The following is a 23,200-nucleotide window of genomic DNA, read 5'->3' as shown; positions in this document are numbered from 1 at the left end:
ACCCGTCAACAGTCTATTTTTATGCCTTGCACGCGTCCTTAAAATAGCGTTGGACTTTTGGAATATATTAATGCTGATGGGCGTGGTGGTCTGGAAATGATGTGTGTTCAGGTAAATTTCTGGCGTGTTTCTATCTTGGCGGTGGAAAAAAAGCTTTGCGCGATTGATCACCATCACTTCTAACTATACATTATTATTAGTTATATTTATTTCTGTCAGTTATAAGGATTTATATTTTTGTTTAGTACACAGACTAAAAACCTTTAACTTAATATAGCAGACAGGCATTCTGCTGTTTAAGAATTTCAACAGATGCTTATTCTCACTCAAATGCTGGAGTTTTTGAAATGGAAAATTAAAAGAGAAAAGAACTTTGACTAAACATAAATTTATTTTATTTAACTTTGCTATTATTTAACTGAATTTCACTTTTATATCTGAAAAATAAAGCACATTGTCGGAGTCTGGTGCTGCCCGTCAATTATATAAAACTTAAAACATTTGAAATACACAGAAATATAAAGCTATATGTTAGCATTCATTTCTTATCACCAGGGCAAATTTATTAAAATATTAAATATATTAATTCATTAATTAAAATCTCATCCAGCGCCCTTTAAAATGTCGCAGGCATGCAAAGTGGTGCTTGGCGCGGCATTGCGCACAGAATAACATCTCTCTTCTTAAAAAAAAAGTTTTAATAAATAAGGTCGGACAAGTGTAGTTAAATTCATGTTATTACATTCACTAAAGCCAACAAATGTACTGATAATTAATCAAGAGAAATCAGGCAAAATGCGCTGTGCCTCTCTTTCTCTCTCTCTCTCTCTTTTTCTTTCGCAGCGTGGAGCTGAATTTAGAGCAAGGCTATAAATAATATAAAACTCAGTTCAGTTAAATAAAAATAAGTAAGGACCTGTAAGTTAATCAAATATTGTCAAATATAAAGGATAGGTTGAGGTTTTGGTGAGCTGTTTTCATGATTTGAAACCGAAACTAACCAAAACTTTTATTATTCTGTGCAGAAAGCCTGTGATTGTTTTAAATGAGTTTTTTTAATGGATTTAAATGAGTTTTTTAATGTTTTTGTCCATTCTTTTGTTTTGTTTATATATACATTTTTACTTTGAGTGTGGTTTGGTTTGTTTAATTTTATTCCCAGACGCCGATTTGTTTTTTTTTCAGTATTGCAAGTCTTAGTAATTTTCTTTGGTCGTGTGGAGTTTTTCGTTTCTTATTTTTTTAAATTTGTTAGATTATATTTTTGTCAACATTTTGGGTTTATTTTCGTTTGTCATTTTTCTAAAAATAATAGTTATTACATCATTTATTTTCTTTTGTTCATTTTTTTAAGGGGCAAATAACAAAAGTAACGCAATAGTTACTTTTACTGGTAACTAGTTACTTTTATAGTGGAGTAACTCCGTTAGTAACTCAGTTACTTTTTTGGAGAAGGAACTAGTAACTATAACTAATTACTTTTTCAAAGTAACGTGCCCAACCCTGCAGTTAAACAACTACACTACCCAGTTCGCACCACCCGCTGACATCACACACACACCCGGTCATGTGACACATAACCTGCTTCCTCCAGGAAGTCCTGAGTAATGATTACCTGTACTATTTAAGAGCTTCCCACGCACACACCTGTGTCGAGTATTGTTGGTTTATCCTCATTACAAAGCATTTCTATCTCTGTCTCTGTATTTTACGTGTATGACCTTGCCTTTTGTTTTATCGACGTCGATTTTTGTACCTCTGATTGTGGATTTACCGTTTTTGACCTGGACTGTTTATCGTTTCTGCCTTTTGGATTATCTCTTCTGCTGGCTTTTCCGTGTATGAACTCTGTACTGTCTCCCGTTTATGGTATGGTTTTGTCTACGTGGCTACTGTTATCAGGTTACCTACTGTTTCTGTTTACTGACTACCCCTGTTTCATCCAAACCTTTAATAAATTGTTGTTTTATCTGTATCTGCGAATGTCTGAGTCCTGTCCACAATATGACATGGACAGCAGTAATTTTATGCTTAGTGTTAAAACTTTTTGTGAGTTTTATTTATTTATTTTTTTTTTCAAATTGACTGATCTTCATTTCTTAAAGTATTTTTTTTCTTCTTCACTTAGTTGAGTAGTTCTTGCTTCTCATAATATGGATTATAACATTAATAAGCTTTGAAACATGTCAATTTGAGCCAAAACATAATGAAAGGGTTAAGAATGGAAAAAGCTACAGTATATATAAGAATGTAAACACTGAAAGCTTTATTACACAATTCAATATAACAATTCAGATTCATCTTAAGAGTAACAGAATACAGAGTGAATGGAGCAGAATGTTGTGTTATTTAATTACCTTTATTTAATCCAGTGTCAGATTTTACAGTGCTCAGATCTCTGTGAGGGTTGCCAGAGATTGAACAGTGAAAGAGACAATAATTACAATAACTGCTCATTATTCTTCTCTACAGTCTGACGGCTTCGCCACTCACATCCTGACACTTAACGGATGGCATTTTGTGAAGAGCCGCAATCGAGAGGCTGAAAATCTATACCTTCATTTACAACAGATCAATTCCTGAGGCGAGGAGAAGAGCAGCACTGAATCTGTTCATTCTATCATAAACGCAGATCTATAGATATAAATACAAATACCAGCTTATAGATAAGCTTTACAGAACAACTACACAACCTGATTCAGCCTGATAATCACTTAGCAAGAAAATACACTGCAGGAAATTCAGCATATCAACTTTACAGTTAGTTCGAGTTAGTGGAAATGTGGGATTCGAGTTTTCTTAGCATTTTAAGTATTTATTTACTGTTAATTACCTGTTTTTCATGATAAAACTTACTTTTTTCTAGTTGAAAAAAAAAAACGTTTTAACTTACAAGTTTTATTTGAGTTGGATGAAACAAGTTAAATTTAACTTTTACAGTCTAGAAAATCTAGAAAGCATAAAAATGGAAAAAAGAAAGCTCTTTTTAACTGGTTTTAATAATAATAATAAAAATAATAATAATAATAATAATAATAATAATAATAATAATAATAATAATAATAATAAAAAAACAAGAACAAGTAAAGGAAATATTGATTTAAGACAATATTTGTGTATTTAAATGTATGGATTTGAGTTGAACAGAAACAAATAAACAGATAAACTGTAAAAATTGTTATATTTTATATTTCCTTCATTTCTAATGTAGCTGAGAATTTGCAAATAAATTTAAAATTAAAATCAAGTATTTAATCAGGTTAAGCTAAAATAAGAAACTCTATAAAGAAAACAATAACAATTAAATGATTAAATGACAAAAAGCAATAGAGCACAATTAGACAATTAAACTGCATTAGTAAGACATAAAATAATTCTAATGGAAAGGATAAGGGGACAGGCTAATATTTGAATTAGACAAATGATTAGAATAATAAAAAAAAAGATGAACACAAATAAATAAATAATAAAAGGCTAGCTAAACAAACAACAAACTAAAACTAAGATTATAAAGAAAGTAATGTGAAGGTAAAACAGAAAATAAAGTAAATAAAAGTATGAAATAAATAAAAGGTATAAAAAAGGTTACATTGATTAAACAGTTTTATTTTATAGTGTAATCTATAAAGGAATCCATTTGTGGGTGAATTATTGACAGTCCAGTGAGTTTAAAGATCCATGCGTTTACAGAAACGAGTTGTAATAAAGCTTATTTAAAGTTAAATATTGAGCTAAAGGTCAGAGGCGGGTGTTTAGGTGAGGGTGAGGAGATAAAGGAGAGGAAGATGAGGAGGAGGTGGGATTCTCTCGCTCGGTATGTTCTGCTCCACGCATCAGCCTGACCTTTTCCTCTCTAATTAAAAGCGACAGACACACAGGATCGTTCTCATTAAGTACTCCACAAACCCTTCACTTAAGGGCTATCAGTAGCTCACTCATGTGTGAGAAACTGTCCTCTCTAATCAGAATTACAGAGGCCTCCTGGGCTCGGCGTCGCGTCCGGGATAAAAACACACGCACATCCCAACCCTCCAACAGCGGGAGATACGCTGCCATTTACGCCATCAGCAGATTAAACACTTTAAATACTGACATATATTATACTCAACACCAGCGGAGAGCATTCTAATAAAAACTACCATCACCCTAATCCTAAACTCAACCCAAACCCAACCATCACCCAGTCTCTAATCCTTAACTCAACCCAAACCAAATCCCAACCCTCCAACAGCGGGAGATACGCTGCCATTTACCCCATCAGCAGATTAAACACTTCAAATACTGACATATATTATACTCAACACCAGCGCAGAGCATTCTAATAAAAACTACCATCACCCTAATCCTAAACTCAACCTCAACCCAACCATCACCCAGTCTCTAATCCTAAACTCAACCCAAACCCAACCATCACCCAGTCTCTAATCATAAACTCAACCCAAACCCAACCATCACCCAGTCTCTAATCATAAACTTAACCTCAAACCAAACCATCCTAAACTCAACCTCAACCCAAATCCCAACCATCACCCTGTCTCTAATCCTAAACTCAACCCAAACCCAACCATCACCCAGTCTCTAACCCTAAACTCAACCCAAACCCAACCATCACCCAGTCTCTAATCATAAACTTAACCTCAAACCAAACCATCCTAAACTCAACCTCAACCCAAATCCCAACCATCACCCTGTCTCTAATCCTAAACTCAACCAAAACCCAACCATCACCCAGTCTCTAATCATAAACTCAACCTCAAACCAAAACCAAACCATCCTAAACTCAATCTCAACCCAAACCCAACCATCACACTGTCTCTAATCCTAAACTCAACCAAAACCCAACCATCACCCAGTCTCTAACACTAAACTCAACCTCAACCCAACCATCACCCAGTCTCTAACACTAAACTCAACCCAAACCCAACCATCACCCAGTCTCTAACCCTAAACTCAACCCAAACCCAACCATCACCCAGTCTCTAATCATAAACTTAACCTCAAACCAAACCATCCTAAACTCAACCTCAACCCAAATCCCAACCATCACCCTGTCTCTAATCCTAAACTCAACCCAAACCCAACCATCACCCAGTCTCTAACCCTAAACTCAACCCAAACCCAACCATCACCCAGTCTCTAATCATAAACTTAACCTCAAACCAAACCATCCTAAACTCAACCTCAACCCAAATCCCAACCATCACCCTGTCTCTAATCCTAAACTCAACCAAAACCCAACCATCCTAAACTCAACCTCAAACCAAAACCTAATTCTAACCAGAGTCATAACCCAAACCCTTATCCTGACCTCAACCTAATCCTAACTATCACCCTGGCCCTAACTCAAAACTTAATCCTAATCCCAACCTTAACCCAAAAACTAATCTTAACCATTATCCTGTCTCAAATCTTAAACTCAACCTTAACCTGAAGTCTAATCTTGACCTCAACCCAAAACCTGATCCTAACCATCACCCTGGTCTCAATACTAACCCTTACCTGAATCCTAACCCAAACCCTAAATCTAACCATCCTAAACTCAACCTCAACCCAAATCCCAACCATCACCCTGTCTCTAATCCTAAACTCAACCAAAACCCAACCATCACCCAGTCTCTAATCATAAACTCAACCTCAAACCAAAACCAAACCATCCTAAACTCAATCTCAACCCAAACCCAACCATCACACTGTCTCTAATCCTAAACTCAACCTCAAACCAAATCTCAACCCTCCAACAGCGGGAGATATGCTGCCATTTACCCCATCAGCAGATTAAACACTTTAAATACTGACAAATATTACACTCAACACCAGCGGAGAGCATTCTAATAAAAACTACCACCACCCTAATCATAAACTCAACCCAACACCCAACCCTCCAACAGCAGGAGATACGCTGCCAAACCCAACCATCACACAGTCTTTAATCCTAAATTCAACCTCAAACCAAATCCCAACCCTCCAACAGAGGGAGATATGCTGCCATTAACCCCATCAGCAGATTAAAGACTTTAAATACTGACATATATTATACTCAACACCAGCGGAGAGCATTCTATTAAAACTACCATCACCCTAAACCTAAACTCAACCCAAACCCAACACCCAACCCTCCAACAGCAGGAGATACGCTGCCAAACCCAACCATCACACTGTCTTTAATCCTAAACTCAACCTCAAACCAAATCCCAACCCTCCAACAGCGGGAGATATGCTGCCATTTACCCCATCAGCAGATTAAACACTTTAAATACTGACATATATTATACTCAACACCAGCGGAGAGCATTCTAATAAAACTACCATCACCCTAATCCTAAACTCAACCCAAACCCAACCATCACCCAGTCTCTAATCCTTAACTCAACCTCAAACCAAAACTCAACCATCCTAAACTCAACCTCAACCCAAGACCCAACCATCACCCTGTCTCTAATCCTAAACTCAACCTCAAACCAAAACCTAATTCTAACCAGAGTCATAACCCAAACCCTTATCCTGACCTCAACCTAATCCTAACTATCACCCTGGCCCTAACTCAAAACTTAATCCTAATCCCAACCTTAACCCAAAAACTAATCTTAACCATTATCCTGTCTCAAATCTTAAACTCAACCTTAACCTGAAGTCTAATCTTGACCTCAACCCAAAACCTGATCCTAACCATCACCCTGGTCTCAATACTAACCCTTACCTGAATCCTAACCCAAACCCTAAATCTAACCTGAGTCTCAACTCAAAACCTAACTCTGAACTCAACCTTAACCCAAAGCCTAATCCTGACCTCAACCTCAAACCAAAGCTCGATTCTGAACTCAATTCAAAACCTAATCCTAAACTCGACCTCAACCCAAAGCCTAATCCTGACCTCAACTCAAAGCATAATTCTGAACTAAACCTTAACTCAAAGCTTAATACTGAACTCGTCCTCCACCCAAACCTAATCCCGACTTTAAGCCAAAGCATAGTTCTGAACTCAATTTCAACTCAAAGCCTAATCCTGAACTCAACTCAAAGCCTAATTCTGAACTAAACCTCAACTCAAAGCTTAATACTGAACTCGACTTCCACCCAAACCTAATCCTGACGTTAAAACAAAGCATAGTTCTGAACTCGATTTCAACTCAAAGCCTAATCCTAAACTCAACCTAAACCCAAAGCCTCATCCTGACCTCAACCCAAAGCCTAATTCTGAACTAAATCTTAACCCAAAACCTAATCCTAAACTCAACCTCAACCCAAAACCTAATCCTGACCTCAACCCAAAGCCTAATTCTGAACTAAATCTTAACCCAAAACCTAATCCTAAACTCAACCTCAACCCAAAGCCTAATTCTGACCTCAACCTGAAACCAAAGCTCGATTCTGAACTCAATCCAAAACCTAATCATAAACTCGACCTCAACCCAAAGCCTAATCCTGACCTCAACTCAAAGCCTAATTCTGAACTAAACCTCAACTCAAAGCTTAATACTGAACTCGACCTCCACCCAAACCTAATCCTGACTTTAAGACAAAGCATAGTTCTGAACTCGATTTCAATTTAAAGCCTAATCCTGAACTCAACCTAAACCCAAAGCCTCATCCTAAACTCAACCTAAACCCAAAGCCTCATCCTAAACTCAACCTAAACCCAAAGCCTCATCCTGACTTCAACCCAAAGCCTAATTCTGAACTCAATTTCAACCCAAAGCCTAATCCTTAACTCAACCTCAACCCAAAACCTCATCCTGACCTCAACCCAAAGCTTAATTCTGAACTAAATCTTAACCCAAAACCTAATCCTTAACTCAACCTCAACCCAAAACCTAATCCAGAACTGAACCCAAACTCAGCGAACATCCAGTTAAATACTGAGAGCTAAATAGAAGTAATAGAATAATGGTCATAAATATTAAAAATCATCAGTCTTTTATTTGAGGTTTTGAAGGATATATTTTTTTATCTTCTTCTATTTTGTTGTTTTTGCTTTCCTTTAAATTTTATATACTAATGCATCTTGCTAATGCAACTAATGCAAAACTGCTTAATTGTTTAAAAAAAAAAAAAAAACACAGAGAGTAAAATGATAACAGAGACGGTTGTGAAAGTTTCTCCCGTGTTTCTCTCTCGTTTCTCTGGTGTTTATGGGTAGATGTTGTAGTTCTGTATCAGCGTGCTGGATACAGCCTCTACAGCGCGAGAGCGGAGCACGGCGAGCGAGAGCGGAGTGTGTAGTGTGTTTAGTTGGGAGATAATTGGCTGCAGAGTTTTCCTCAGGCTTCCTCAGGGGCTGTTTGTGGAAAACAGTGTGTTATTTTCAGAATTAGCTGCAATGAGCTAAATAAGACGCGGGTCTATAAAGGGCAGCTGTCTGTCGAAAGCCTGCGTCAGTAATTTCTGTTTGACTCTGGCTGTCGGTAGGAAAACCCTGCGGGTCGCGACTCGCTAAATTACAGGAGCTAGTCTGGAAATAATACATTGAACTCGACTCAAACGCGTACATCATTTCCACATGAATAAAATATAAAACATTAACGCAACGCCTGCCAAAAGTAAGCAGACTGAGACAAAACTGTGTTGATGTCGTTTGTGGTTTATTTATGTGGATGTGATTTATGTGCTCATTTGAATCAGGTGAATTCAGTGCATTGCTGTGTTTTCAGAGCTTGAAGCCTCAAACACTATAAAACATTACCTGGATTAACCCTGATGCTGCTGCTGGTGTGGTAAACTGTAAACTGTTAAACACTAAGAAAAACAAGTACAAATTTGTACCATTTAGTGAAAGTTTAGTGAGAGTTTTTTGTAACCATGTTTTTTTTTTTTTTTGCACCAGTACAGATTGTCAACTGAATATTAGAACTAACCCTTGTCTGGTGTTCATATTTTTGTTACTCGTTCACTTTGTTACTTGTATTTAATTCAGCAAAATTAAGCAATTTTACATTAAAATTCTTTACACATGCTCGCTTTACCTAAATTGCAAGCAATATAAACAGCTTACATAGTTAATATTTGCCCCTTACCTTTCTTATGTTACATTTCTTTTAAAAAGTGCTACTCTTTTTTTTTATTAGTTTTTTAATAAAATGTAAAAGAAAATGAATTAAACGCAAGATATGAGTAGAAAATTTGTTTAGTTTCAAATTTACAAATGAAGCAATGTTTATTAGCCCTTGGCCAAACATATTGTATGTAATATAAATGTGTGTGTTTTTTTTTTGTATCATTTGATGAAAAATGAAAACGGGTCCCACAGACCCAAACACCATACAAGAGTTAAGAACTTGATGATCCAAAATTGTCTGGCATTAAAATGAAAATGTATAATGTATAATTTATATATAATGTACCTTTTGGATTGTTAAATGATACAAATCTGTACTTCCTGCTGTTAGGAAAGACGTTGTACTTCAGAAGAAACACATCCGTCCCTGTAAAGACCAATATTGGCAGTATTATACCTCTGAAGGTACAATTATGAAAAGTACAAGAAAGTACTTTTTATGTGGAAACAGCACACTGCAAAAAAACAAACATTTTTTTAGGCCATGAATTATATTTTCTTCTCTGATAAGTATTTTTGTCTTACTAGGCATTGTGTAAGGTTCACATTATTTTTGGAATAATTATCTCAATCAGTTTTCACCATATTTTAAGTAATTTGGATTTTAAAAAAAAAGTTATTCTGATTCTTTTATTCAAAAAACAAGGGTTTTTGCTTGATCTAAGTCTTAAACTGTTAAAGGTTAAACTGTTATTTCATGGATTATAAATGTGTAACTACACAGATTTTACAGACACTTGTTATAAAGTGAGGACAATTGAATGAACTGTCCCCATACTATCACACCAATAAATAAGACTTGTAATGAATGTAACTGCTCTTAATTGGTAAATTACATAGACTGTATATAGCTGGACAGAGCATCGTCTCTCAAAAGTGAAGCCACCACAGGTCAGGCGCCCCCTGCTGTTCGGCTGCAGAAAGCTGTGTAACTCCACCCATCCCCATAGGTTTCAATGGCAAAACAGACAACTTTCAATTACGTTTTTTTCCAATATACTGTAATTCTACCTCATCTATTTAAATGCAACAGCTAGTGTAACCTCTGCTTATATTGTCAAATTTTATATATCCCAACAGAATTCGTTTTTAAAACGTTATTCAGCTCTATTCAAAAAAGGTGTGGTTATTGTAAAAGGGCTGGTTATGGGTGCGACCAATAACAGACCGTCAGCTCCGCTTTAAATGAGTAGGCTGTCTCTCCACAGTCTTTCTCCCTCCTCTGGTCTCTACTGCGCAGACTCGGGTTTCGGGATCGCCAACATGGAGGAAGAGTTTGGCTTCATTTTCATTGAATGAATGGCGACACGACGTCCATCTTTTTTTACAGTCTCTGGTAAATTATTATTTAACAGTATTTTTATTTTTAGTATTTGTTAGCTCTATATCACCTCTATCCTGCAACAGCACCTGTTTTTATCATTCTTATGTTTAATTTTTCTTTCTTTTAAATGTACATTATTTATTTTACATAATTCTTGTTATTATTTATTTAATACTTTTACCTACAATAAATATACATTAATTAACAGCTTATGTCAGAGTGTCTCATCTATTTATTAATGTCCGTTAATAATTGATAGATAGATGGATAGATAGATAGATACTTTATTTATCCTGAAGGAAATTTAGGAATTAGAAATTAGAAATAGAAATTAGAAATAATTGTTTGAGACATTTAGCGCTTAACCTTTTAACAATGCTTATTCCTTGCTTAAGTACTGTTATTGTAGAGCATTACCATTCGTTTGTTTTATATTTTATTTTGATAACACTTTATAATAAGGATAAACTAATTAACAGTACTTAGAACAGAATGTCTCAACTAATTATTAATTATTAATTAGACACTAGTTAAGCTACATAATTAATCATTGAATGCATTAACTAATATCTTGATTTATTATTGAATATTTACGACTAGTAATAATAGTCATATTGCAACTATTGATAATTAATAGTTAGTTGAGACATTTAACACTTAATCATTTAACTATATGCATTAAGTACGTATTAACTATGCTGCTGTAATAAGTTCTGTTAATTGTAAAATATTACGATTCACTGTTCAGTGTTATATTTTATATTTAATGCTTTTAATTTAGCATTTTTTGCTTTTTTAGTTTGTTTTTATGTTTTTGTTTTTTTTGCAACTATGTATGAAAGATACTATACTATAGATACTATATATATATATATATATATATATATATATATATATATATATATATATATATATATATATACTTTTATTTCTTTTTTTTCGTTTTTCTCTTGGTTCTTTATTTCCTTTTTATTTCTTTTCTAATTTCTTTTTTAAATAGTTTTGTACTATTGCTTTTTAGCTTGTTTTGATTTTCTTCTTCTTCTTCTTCTTCTTCTTATTATTATTATTATTATTATTATTATTATTATTATTATTATTATTATTATTATAATTATTATTAAATTCAGTTATTATTTTCTTTGTCATGTCAATCCCTGTATTTGTAAATGCTCGGCCGGCTACATATATACATATATATATATATATATATATATATATATATATATATATATGTATATATATGAATCATGTCCCTACTATGTTTAAACGGGTTGACCCATCCAATTACTGCATGACCTAGGAATATATATCATCCAAGACATTAAAAACAGACCTCATTAATTTATATCTCAAAAAACAGCTTTAATTAATTAACATGAAGAACATGTTAGAGATTGATCACTTAAAAATAAATGGTATCTACACAGGTGGTGGCGGTTGTGTTATAAATGAATCCTGAGCTGAAAATAATAGAATGTAACACTAAAGACAAATAACTGCCCTTTAAATCTGGTTTATTTGAAGCTTTTCCCTTTTATTTCCCTCCGAAGGGAGCAGCTTCACCTGTTACCAGCTTACCCAGCGTTTCATCTTCATCCAGGCCAAAGACCTGCTCCGTAACAAGTCCCCTGCAAAGGCCAGGTGCCATGCCCACCTCTAAACGAGCCTCTGCAGAACCTATACAATCAGACAGGAGCGAGGAACCGGGCCAGAACCGGGCCGCTGGTTTAATGGATGTTAACCGGGCTGATCAGGGTTCAGGGTTCAGGTCTGTTGTGTTTCTCTAATTGCCGTTTCCCGGGAGGGAGACATAAAGTGCTTCAGTTCTGGCAGGTAAAGATAAACACAGGTGTGGTATTGAACCGTGGACTACAGACTCTACAGCTGTACTGAAGACCACACACTGCCATATGTTCCTGATGGAATGACAAATGGCAATTATGTGGTATCTACAGTATATGAGGCACATATAATAAGAGACTGCTTAAAAATGATACATTTCTTTGATTTGATTACCAAACTTGATTATAATCAAGAGGAAGATGGATGATCACAAGCCATCAAACCAAACTGAACCAGGAGTAAAGGCATAAAGTTATCCAAAAGCAGTGTGTAAGACTGGTGGAGGAGAATATGATGCCAACATGCATGAAAACTGTGATTAAAAACCAACCAGGGTTATTCCACCAAATATTGATTTCTGAACTCTTAAAACCTTATGAATATGAACTTGTTTTCTTTGCATTATTTAAGGTCTGAAAGCTCTGCATCTTTTTTTTGTTATTTCAGCCATCTCTCATTTTCTGCAAATAAATGCTCTAAATTACAATATTTTTATTTAGAATTTGGGAGAAATGTCCATGGTTTATATTAAATTTTAAATCTTATAATATTTATTTTGCCCCATATACTCAGTATCGTGCTAAATTAATAATTTATCTTATCTGAAATGTAATATATGATTCATTATTTAATAAGAAAATAAATAAAACAATTTTTTTTTCATTAGATTTACCTATTTATCTATGATTTATTATTTATTAAATATTATTATGTTGTTATTTTGTTGTTTATTACTGCAATTTGAGCCACTTTCTATATCCTTTTAATTGCCCCCTTGAACAAATAAATACAATAAAAAATAATTTTTTCTTGTCATACATTATGCAAAACATCTGCCAACTTTATGAACCTTATTTCTTTATATATATTTTTAATGAATCAAAGTTGATTTAGATTATCATATGTATCATATTGTGGCGGCTCTGGGTTGTGTGTGTGGCTGCCTGTAGGCATGTTTCTATTCTTCTGTGTGTGGGGCCTCTTGTGTTTTGTTGTGCTGTGTTGCTCCAGCCTACGTAATTGGTACCTCCCCCGTAACCTAGGGTATGGGGAGGGGCCATGCAGATGGGTGCTGGTTAGGGCACTCACCGTAAAGTAGGTGGATAGTGAGTTTAGTCACTTGGCTCTGTTGGTAGCCTATAGATAGAATGGTTTTAGCTCTCCTAGTCTTGTTAAAGACTGTAAGTGAGTGGCAAGCCTGTGTAATAAAGGAGCTATTGAGCATTCAGCATGAGTCTCACGGGTCTTCCTTCCTCTTCCGCGCCACAATATGTATTATCTCTTGCCTCTGTGTTGTTTGTGCCACACTTAAAGGTTTTTGCAAGTGAAAATAAAGGTTGATTTGATTCATTATTCATTCATTTCATAGACATCAAAGGTGGTCAGATTAGTTTTATTGCCTAATAAAAATGTAATTTATACACATATTAAATATTATTTGTGTAATTTAGGTGTTATACATTTCTACTCATTTTGCACTTATTTTATTCTAGAATTACTTGTTTATCAAAAGATTTATTCTAATTCTTCTACTAGGTATTATATATATCTCAGCTACACAAAATAAAAAAATATTGATTGATTGATTTATTGATTGATTATTGATTGAATGTTTTGTTGTGTTGTGTTGAGTTCTTCAGACATTTATTTTCCTAATATATCAACAGTAAGATTACAATTACATTGATGTATGTAATAAACAGAATACAAATTATGAATAAATGTGTAGAATTATTTTACTGATTTTTATTACTTATTTATTTACTTATTTCTATACCAATATTAGCCAGCAGAAAAAGATATTATAGAGTCTTATAGTTAGAAATATTCAGCCGGTTGATTCGGCGCTGAGCTCAGGAGTCTTCCATCAGTTGAGGCTGAACTCCGGGCCGCTGTGTGGGTGATGAACGGCGTGATGGCAGATGTGTATCATGTAAGAGCTGCTGCTGGAGGAGGAGCTGAGAGCAGCGTAATTAATGATGGTCTGTTTCAGGGCCAATTACTGGATTAGCTGATGTGACAGAGTGCTCTGTCCTTCTCACACTCTGAGTTTACCGCCCTGCAACACTGTCTGTACCGTCCAGCTCACTATCAGCTCAATATCAGCCCACAAACACAACTCACAGATCAAGGTTAGTATAGAGCAGGGGTCCTTGAACCTCATATTATCACTACAGCTTAATGTTTAACGGTTTCTTTTTCTTGTTTTTATTTATTTATAGGCCAATTGTTCCACCCATTCAGCTGCTACTACTAGCTGTATTTCCCCTATCACTAGTGATGCCCCAACACCAGGAGGGTGGAGACTAGCAGCAAAGAAAAGCTCAGTGACTCGGTTCTGATACATCAGCTCACAGATGCAGCCTTGTGCTGATCCACATCACCCTAGGAGTGATGAAAAAATAGAGCACAATCTACTGTACCCACCCAGAAAGAGCAAGACCAACTGTGCTCTCTCAGGGCTCCAGCAGCGATGGCAAGCTGCATGACTGGGATTTGAACCACCAAACTTCCGATCAAAGTGGCAGCGCTTTTTTTAACATCTTTCTTTAACATTTAAATGTTTATGTTTAACGTCTTTAAATAAATGATTGTTATTAACGCCGTATAGCTGCTTGGTTATTTGATGTTAAACTGGTTCTGACCTTTACTGAGAGGAAAAAAACAGACACCTCAATGATTAATTTCTTACACTTATTTATTCACGTTAAAATAAAAGCCTGAATTCTGCGTTTCTTAGCTTAACATTTATGTTTTTATCATTAATGTTTGCATTGTTACTCTTTTTTTTTCCCCATTTTCTCCCCAATTTACATGGCCAATTACCCAACCCACTCATTAGGACTCCCCCTATCACTAGTAATGCCCCAGCACACCAGAAGGGTGAAGACTAACACATGGTTCCTCCAATACATGTGAAGCCAGCCACCGCTTCTTTTCGAGCTGCTGCTGATGCAGCATTGCCGAGCAGCCAGCACGCTCTCAGGAAAGCACAGCAGCTCGGTTCCGATACATCAGCTCACAGATGCCCTGTGCTGCAGACATCACCCTAGTAGTGATGTGGGAAGAGAGCGCCATCTACCCACCCGGAGGGATCTTTTATTATTACTATAAAACATGGTTAGAAATACACTGCTTAAACACAGCTCCTATTAAAAAACACATCTTATATATATGGAACCAATAGTGCTTCTATTATGACTATACTCAAAAAACCTACCAGCACAGCTCAAAAATTAGAATATCATTGAAAAGTTACTTTTTTACCTCAGTAATTCAGATAAAAAAATGTGAAACTCATATATAAAATAGATGTATTACATACAGAGTGCTTTATTTTAAGCATTTATTTCTGGCTTACAGTCAATGGAAACCCAAAAATTAGTGTCTCAGAATTTTTTTAAATATTATATAGGACCAATTGGTACTTTTGGAAGTGGTTTATATCCAAGTTCAGAGTCTAAAGTCAGTGCAGTGTTTTTCGGGAAAATTATACATCATTTATGTAGGATTTTATTGCGGATTTCATTTTTCAGCAGGTACTGAGAAGAGGTTTTCTGAGATACTGATTTTTGGGTTTTTAATTGGCTGTAAGCCATTATCATCTTAATCATCAACAAATAGAATAGAAATAAACGCTTAAAATAGATCACTCTGTGTGCAATACATCTATATTATATATGAGTCTCACATTTTGAACTGAATTTCTGAAATAAAATTTGGAACTTCAATCAATCAATGATATTCTGATTTTTTTGAGATCCATTAGTACTAATAAAAATCCTGTTAGCAATGCTTCCCATGCTTTCCAAGCTGCTCTAAACCTTCTCACAAAGATCTTAAACAAGTCTGCTGCTCTTTATTATGTTTTGTTTTTATCTTTATCTTCATCTTTATTTATTTGCATTTTGTCTATTTTTCCTCGACATTGCACCAGTGCAGCAGGGGGCGGGTTTTTCTAGTCACGGTTTTTAGCCTTTATAAACTAAGCCTTCAGTCGCACCCAAACCCAACGACTCAATGATCCACTGCTGTGCTTTTTTTTATGTGTATGAAAACGAACTGGTTATGAGAACCATGAACAAACACTCTGTCAGCTTATACCAATAGCTCGCCACCGCAGTCGTCTTAATTCACGTTTTATTAGCTCTGCTGCGTGACCTTCGTACGTGTGAGCGGCACGGCGCTCGGCGTGGAGTGGGAGGGCCGCGGCGCCCTGCAGGGTTTGGATTTTAATTACACTCTCAAGCCATTAAACAGCACTGACGTTTATCACGAGGCGGAGGGAAATAAACAAGCCTTAATTGGCCGACATCCGAGCTGCCTTCCCCCAGAACCGCCACCACTCGGAGGACGGGCTTAACGCGTCAGCGTGAGGAGAGAAAATCTACACTGACCTATTACTCTCAATCTGTCACTGTTAGATCAGTTCATTAGCCATCATACACACTGTGTGCTCAGGAGGAAGCTCTGAAAGCTCTCGGGGTGATGGAAGATTCTTGCACATTTGAGGAATAACTGTGTGAACAAGCCTTTAAAAGGGAAATGACCTAAAACTAAACTAAAATAAACTAAACTAAAGATTCAGTTGAAGCAGTCATTAAAAGTGTTCAGAAATCAGTATTTGGTGGAATAACCCCGGTTTTTAATCACATTTTCATGTTTTTTATGCATCTTGGCATCATGTTCTCCTCCACCAGTCTTACACACTGCTTTTGAATAACGTTATGCCTTTACTCCTGGTGCAAGAATTCAAGCAGTTCAGCTTGGTTTGATGCCTTGTCAACATCCATCTTAGTAATTTATGAATGTTTAAATTCTGGTGAGCTAATGATTTATTAATATTTCTAAATAGGAATATCCATGATGATAACCCTGTGTTAATATATATATATATATATATATATATATATATATATATATATGTATATATATATATATATATATATATACATATATATATATATATATATATATATGTATATATATATATATATATATATATATATATATATATACATACAGATTTACTTATCATTAGTTAAATATATATGAAAGAATGTTATTACAAAGTGTATCCAAATATTTAACTTTCTGTAGCTAATTTAGGTCAATATATGTTGTAGATCTATATGATTCTTTGATTTTGCTATTTGTTAAAATGAATATTGTTGTTTTATTCTATAAACTACGGACAACATTTCTCCCAAATTCCAAATAAATATATCAAGAGCTTTTATTTGCAGAAAATGAGAAATGGCTGAAATAACAAAAAAGTTGCAGAGCTTTTAGACCTTAAATAATGCAAAGAAAACAACAAGTTCATATTTATAAAGATTTAAGAGTTCAGAAATCAATATTTGGTGGAATAACCCTGGTGTTTTTTTTATTAAAGTTTTTATGCATCCTGGCATCATGTTCTCCTCCACCAGTCTTACACACTGCTTTTGGATAACATTATGCCTTTACTCCTGATGCAAAAATTCAAGCAGTTCAGTTTGGTTTGATGGCTTGTGATCATCCATCTTCCTCTTGATTAAATTCCAGAGGGTTTCAATTTTCTAAAATCAAAGAAACTAATTACTTTATGCGATATGTGTTCCATAACGTTGAACAGCCATGACAGCATGAAGTAAAAACTAATAGTAGCTTGTTCTTATGACCTATAACACTGTGGCCAGGCAGTCAACCATTATACAACATATTTAGCTCACTACTCAAAATAAGGTAGCCCTGGAGACTAAACATAGATGGTGAGTCAGGGTTTGAGGACTTAAGAACTTTTAATGAAGACAAAATCTTTGCAATTCAATTCAACCACAAACTATTTTGGTAACACTTTATTTGGAGTGGTCCTTTGTAAATTAGCGTTTGATAAACTCTTAACAGAGTATCAGTTCACAGTTCACTTTAGTATCACATTAAAATCATATAATCCTACCATTTCTAAACAATGGCCCTTGTTTTTAAACTAACTTTAACCTTAATTCAATACCTAATCCTATTCCATAAATTGACCTCATAATATCAATCTAATCCAGATGTAAACGTAAGAAAGTTACATTCTGGTAGGATTTTGAGATGGTCTTTTTCTGGTCAGTCTGTTGTATGATTAGTGATTTCTTAGTTAAACATCTACTGGTAGCAACTTGGACATTCTGAATACAAAACAGCTGGATTAGTTTTTTTAAAGGCAGGTAGAAGATGGTGATTGGTCAGGGCAAGGTGACTAGCATAAAAATCTCCTAGTAGAACTTTCTTGAGCTTTTAATTCAGAACGTAAAAATGACATTACACATAACACCTTTCTGGATTGTGAACCTAATTTTGAACCGGTTCGCCAGGTTTCCACCAACAAAAGTAGGTTCCAGAACCAGGAACGTTTGCTCACAGTGGGAACCGAAGGATACTTGGTTCTTCAACGCAAACCCTAGGGGTGTGTCTGTTTGTACAAAAGCAAAATACTTGGCCTCTGCAATGGCCTCTGTTGATGACGTAGGATGGGATGTTTTGATGGTTCCACTAAAACTGGTGGAAACGTGGGGTGGTTCGCTGAAAAGCACCATTGTTCTTATAAGCCCGAAAAGAACTGGTTCTAGAACCAGAGTTCTTATGGTGTAAAAGTGCTAGTTTAGCTCAAAAACAGAGCAATTCAAGCAAAAACCTAATTCAAGCCTAGTTTTCCCTGAGTATTATTGGCTGCACAGAATGTTTAATGACATTTCAACAATGGTGATGTTCTATATAATGAAAAAGGGTGCTGTGGCATTTAATATGACATTATGGTATTATGATATTATGTCTTGTGTAGCATTTCATGTGACCCTGCCTGGTAAAGGACTCGAGCTTTGCTCTCAGAGCTTTACAAGTCAAAAGTTTGGACACACCTCTTCTCATTTCATCTGTTTTCCTTCTCTTTATGATTTTTTTTTACATTGTAAATATAATATTGAAGACTATACTAAAGACACTCATGAGCGAGAGTCACCTGGAATAGTTTTCTCAGCGTCTTGAAGGAAGGAGTTCCTGCAGGTGCTTAACGCTGTGAAGTTCCAGCTCATCCCAATTAAATCAGCATATCAGTTCATCAGGTTTATATATATATATATAAATGTTTTCATGTCTTTAATATTAATATACAATGTTGAAAATACATTAAATAAAAAAAATGAGTTAAAAAAAAGAAATGTAATAAGGTGCGTCCAAATTTTGACCGGTACTATATGTTTTTGTAATTAATAAATAAGTATATACTGTACAGTATTGGGTTTACATATTATACTCAGCAACCGGGATGTTGGCACAAGTGACTCGGGCTAATTCCCAAATTATACTCATATAATTTATACTAATTCCAAAATAAATATACAACAGGAAAGTTTGCAGAACAGTGTGGGTCATCCTCATATTATACTAAGCAACCGGGGTGTTGGCACAAGGTAGAGTCACCTGGAATAGGTAGAGTCTTTAATATTAATCTACAATGTAGGAAATAAGGTAAATAAAGAAATTAAGAACAAAAAGTAATGAGAAGGTGCATCCAAACTTTTGACTGGTACTGTATGTTCTTGAAATTAATAAATATGAATATACTGTATAGGGTTCACATATTATAATCAGCAACCGGGGTGTTGGCACAAGGTAGAGTCACCTGGAATAGGTAGAGTCTTTAATATTAATCTACAATGTAGGAAATAAGTTAAATAAAGGAATAAATAGAGAAAAAAATAGAGAAATAAAGAAAGAAACAAAATGTAATAAGAAGGTGTGTCCAAACTTTTCGACTGGTACTGTACGTTCTTAAAATGCTTAAATATGTAGGTACCACTTTAAAATAAGATTACCTTTATAAAGGGTTTATAAATGGTGTACAATACATTCATTAATGGTTACTAATTAGCTTGTAAATGCCTTAAAAATCATTAATAATCAGTTATAACACATACATAGAAAGGGCAACAATCACCTGTTGTTTGCCAAATAGTGAACCCACAGCCATCTACATTGTTGCCCTTTCTACGTATGTGTTATAACTGATTATTAATGGCATTATTATTTTAAGGCATTTACAACCTCATTAGTATAAAAATAATAATAAACTAATTGTAAACCAATTATAAACCCTTTATAAAGGTAGTCTTATTTTAAAGTGGTACCAATATGTATATACTGTATATGGTGCACATACTATACTCAGCAACCGGGGTGTTGGCACAAGGTAGAGTCACCTGGAATAGGTAGAGTCTTGAAAATTAATCTACAGTGTAGATTTTCAGATTTAATTAAAAAATGCCACGCCTGCATTTTAGGTAAATCAATCTATCTACTGAAAAGAAACACATTAAAAGAGAAGGTGTGGCCAAACTTTTGACTGGTACTGTATTTTAATACTGTGAATCCTGTCAGTATATAAACACAATTTATTAATCACAAACAGAAGCCAAACTGTTTCAATTGGTTTAATTACAGAAAGTAGTTAAAATGAGTTTATATATTGTGTATATATTGTTTACATTGCATTAGCGCTGTGCCCTGCTCTCTCCCCCTATCACTGCTGCTTTATTATCACACACTTTAATCAAAGTAGCAACACTTTTTTACCCAGCAGCTTGTACACGGCTGCTTTAATGAGAGTAAAACAGTGCTGGTGGAGGAGCTAAACAAGCAGGTGCTGTTCTGAACATTAGCAGTTTAGCTGCTCACAAAACGCTCCGGCCTTTACTAATCAGAGTTAATGTTTAATTATCTTTTCTTGCTATATTTGGGCTTTTAATTAATGCTCCCATTTGGCTTCGCCTTCGAGCCACCGCGCCTCAGCTTCCTCAAACAGGAAGCCATATGTGCTCCGTTCATTCTAAATGGGAAGTGATGGAAACGAAAGAGCAAGGAACGAAGAAAAGCCCTTCTAGAAAAACATGGCAACCTTGAAATGTGAAGCAGGTGATTTTTAAAGGTGCAGTAAGAGGCATTTATTGAGGATTGTATAGTGTTGGATGCTTTTTGATGAAGAACCATGTCCCATGGAAGCTACAGTATGCTACACTGACCTGTCACCTCCTGTATCCCATTATAACCTTTTGGCATCCTTTAGGCCCCACCCAAAATATGTCCTCTATTACTAAATCTATCATTGTTTGTAAGTCGCTTTAGATAAAGGTAAAGCATAAACTAAATGCAGTATCTTTGCACATCTTATCTTATCTGGTGGAAAGCTTAATTAAATGGAACAAGTGCTCCAAAGATCTGTCAGTCCTATGAACACCTACAGTATATACACCAGAAAATCCTATTACTAGCCTGTTGTGCTCCACTAGATAGATAAAAAAAAATAAAGAAGAAAAAATATATATATATATATATTTCTGTCCCAGTCTGGCCCTTTTCATCATGGGCTTCTTTAATGGATGTTTGTCTCCTGTAAAGAGGTTTAGGTTTCATGGCTAAATTGGAGCAGCCTGGTGGCCAATCTTCATTAATTGCACATTGCACCAGTAAGAGCAGAGTGTGAAGGTTTAATTAGCAGGGTAAGAGCACAGTTTTGCTCAAAATATTGCAATGCACACAACATTATGGGTGATATTCCGAAGTTCAAAAGAAACAGAGACAAATTGTTGGTGCACGTCTTGCCGCCGCATCTGTGACCAAGACAGCAAGTCTTTGTGATGCATCAAGAGCCACAGTATCCAAGGTAATGTCAGCATACCACCAAGAAGGACCAACCATATCCAACAGGATTAACTGTGGACGCTGTAAGAGGAAGCTGTCTGAAAGGGATGTTCGGGTGCTAACACGGATTGTATCCAAAAAACATAAAACCACGGCTGAACCCAAATCACGGCAGAATTCAATGTGCACCTCAACTCTCCTGTTTCCACCAGAACTGTCCGTCACCACAATAAATTATTGTGGTCTAAAACCAGGTGTTTCAGTTTAATTGTCCAACCCCTGTATATTGGTCATTTTCCACTTCTTACGCCAAGGTATGAGATAGAGATGAACAAGGATCTGATTGGCTCACTCATCTCATCAGCGAGGCCTGAACGACTGAGCATTACCACTGCACTACCTCTCCGTCCAGTCGCTCCAAGAAGCCGCCGGCTAAATGCAGCACCGCCGTCCTGCCTCCCGCATTGTGCTTCTGTCACTGTGTTTCTTCTCCCACTCGCTGTGCTGACGGTGTAAGCACAGTCTTAATTCTGCTCTGCGTAGCCGGAGATAGCCACCAGCCAAACATCATTCTTCCGCATAATAGCTCGTCAAAAATCATGTGAAATAGCGGAGCAGCGTGTGCTGTGATGATTGCTCCTGCAAATAGAATAGAATAGATGAGTGTGTGTAAGTGTGTGTAAGTGTGAGTGTGTGTGTGTGTGTGTGTGTATGTGTGGACGGTTCTGGAAGGTAGGCTACTGCTTATACAACAAGTCTGTCTGGCTGACTGTAGCAGAGAAGACGAGTTTCATTAGAATTAATTTGGTAATGGCTGTTCTGTAAACGTAACCCTATGCGGATAATTATTTCATTAGCCCTTACGTGGTAAATGAGTTAGCTCCTTTTAGAGGTGTAATTAAGTATCTTATATTACAGGGACCAGCATGTACTGGATACAGGCTTATGAAAGGAGATGCAAAGGCTGACCCAGAACCAGCAAAAAAAAAAAAAAACATGGAAAATAATGGACTACAGCCAAACTTGTTGCAATACTTGAGTATGCTAACCTGCTACAGCTAGTTTTCTTGCCCTAGTGATGGTGGGGTAATACTTCTTGTTGCCAAAGCACATACAAGTAAGAAGAATATAGCCATAAGCTGCAACTCTCAGGATCCAAGCACTTATTCTCTTTTTTACTTTTTTACTTTACTTTCACTTCAGATACGCTGTAGCAGCAACAGCAAACGCACTTTTCAGCGCGCTTTTTTCGGACAAGGTTGGGCGATTCTCACTTGAGCGGGGCGTGGCAAACCCCCTCTTTCACACTCTCT

The sequence above is a fragment of the Astyanax mexicanus genome, chromosome 20 (assembly GCF_023375975.1).
Source record: "Astyanax mexicanus isolate ESR-SI-001 chromosome 20, AstMex3_surface, whole genome shotgun sequence".
Taxonomy (NCBI): Eukaryota; Metazoa; Chordata; class Actinopteri; order Characiformes; family Acestrorhamphidae; genus Astyanax; species Astyanax mexicanus.
The sequence above is the reverse complement of the archived record's forward strand: the minus strand, read 5'-3'. Positions refer to the sequence as shown.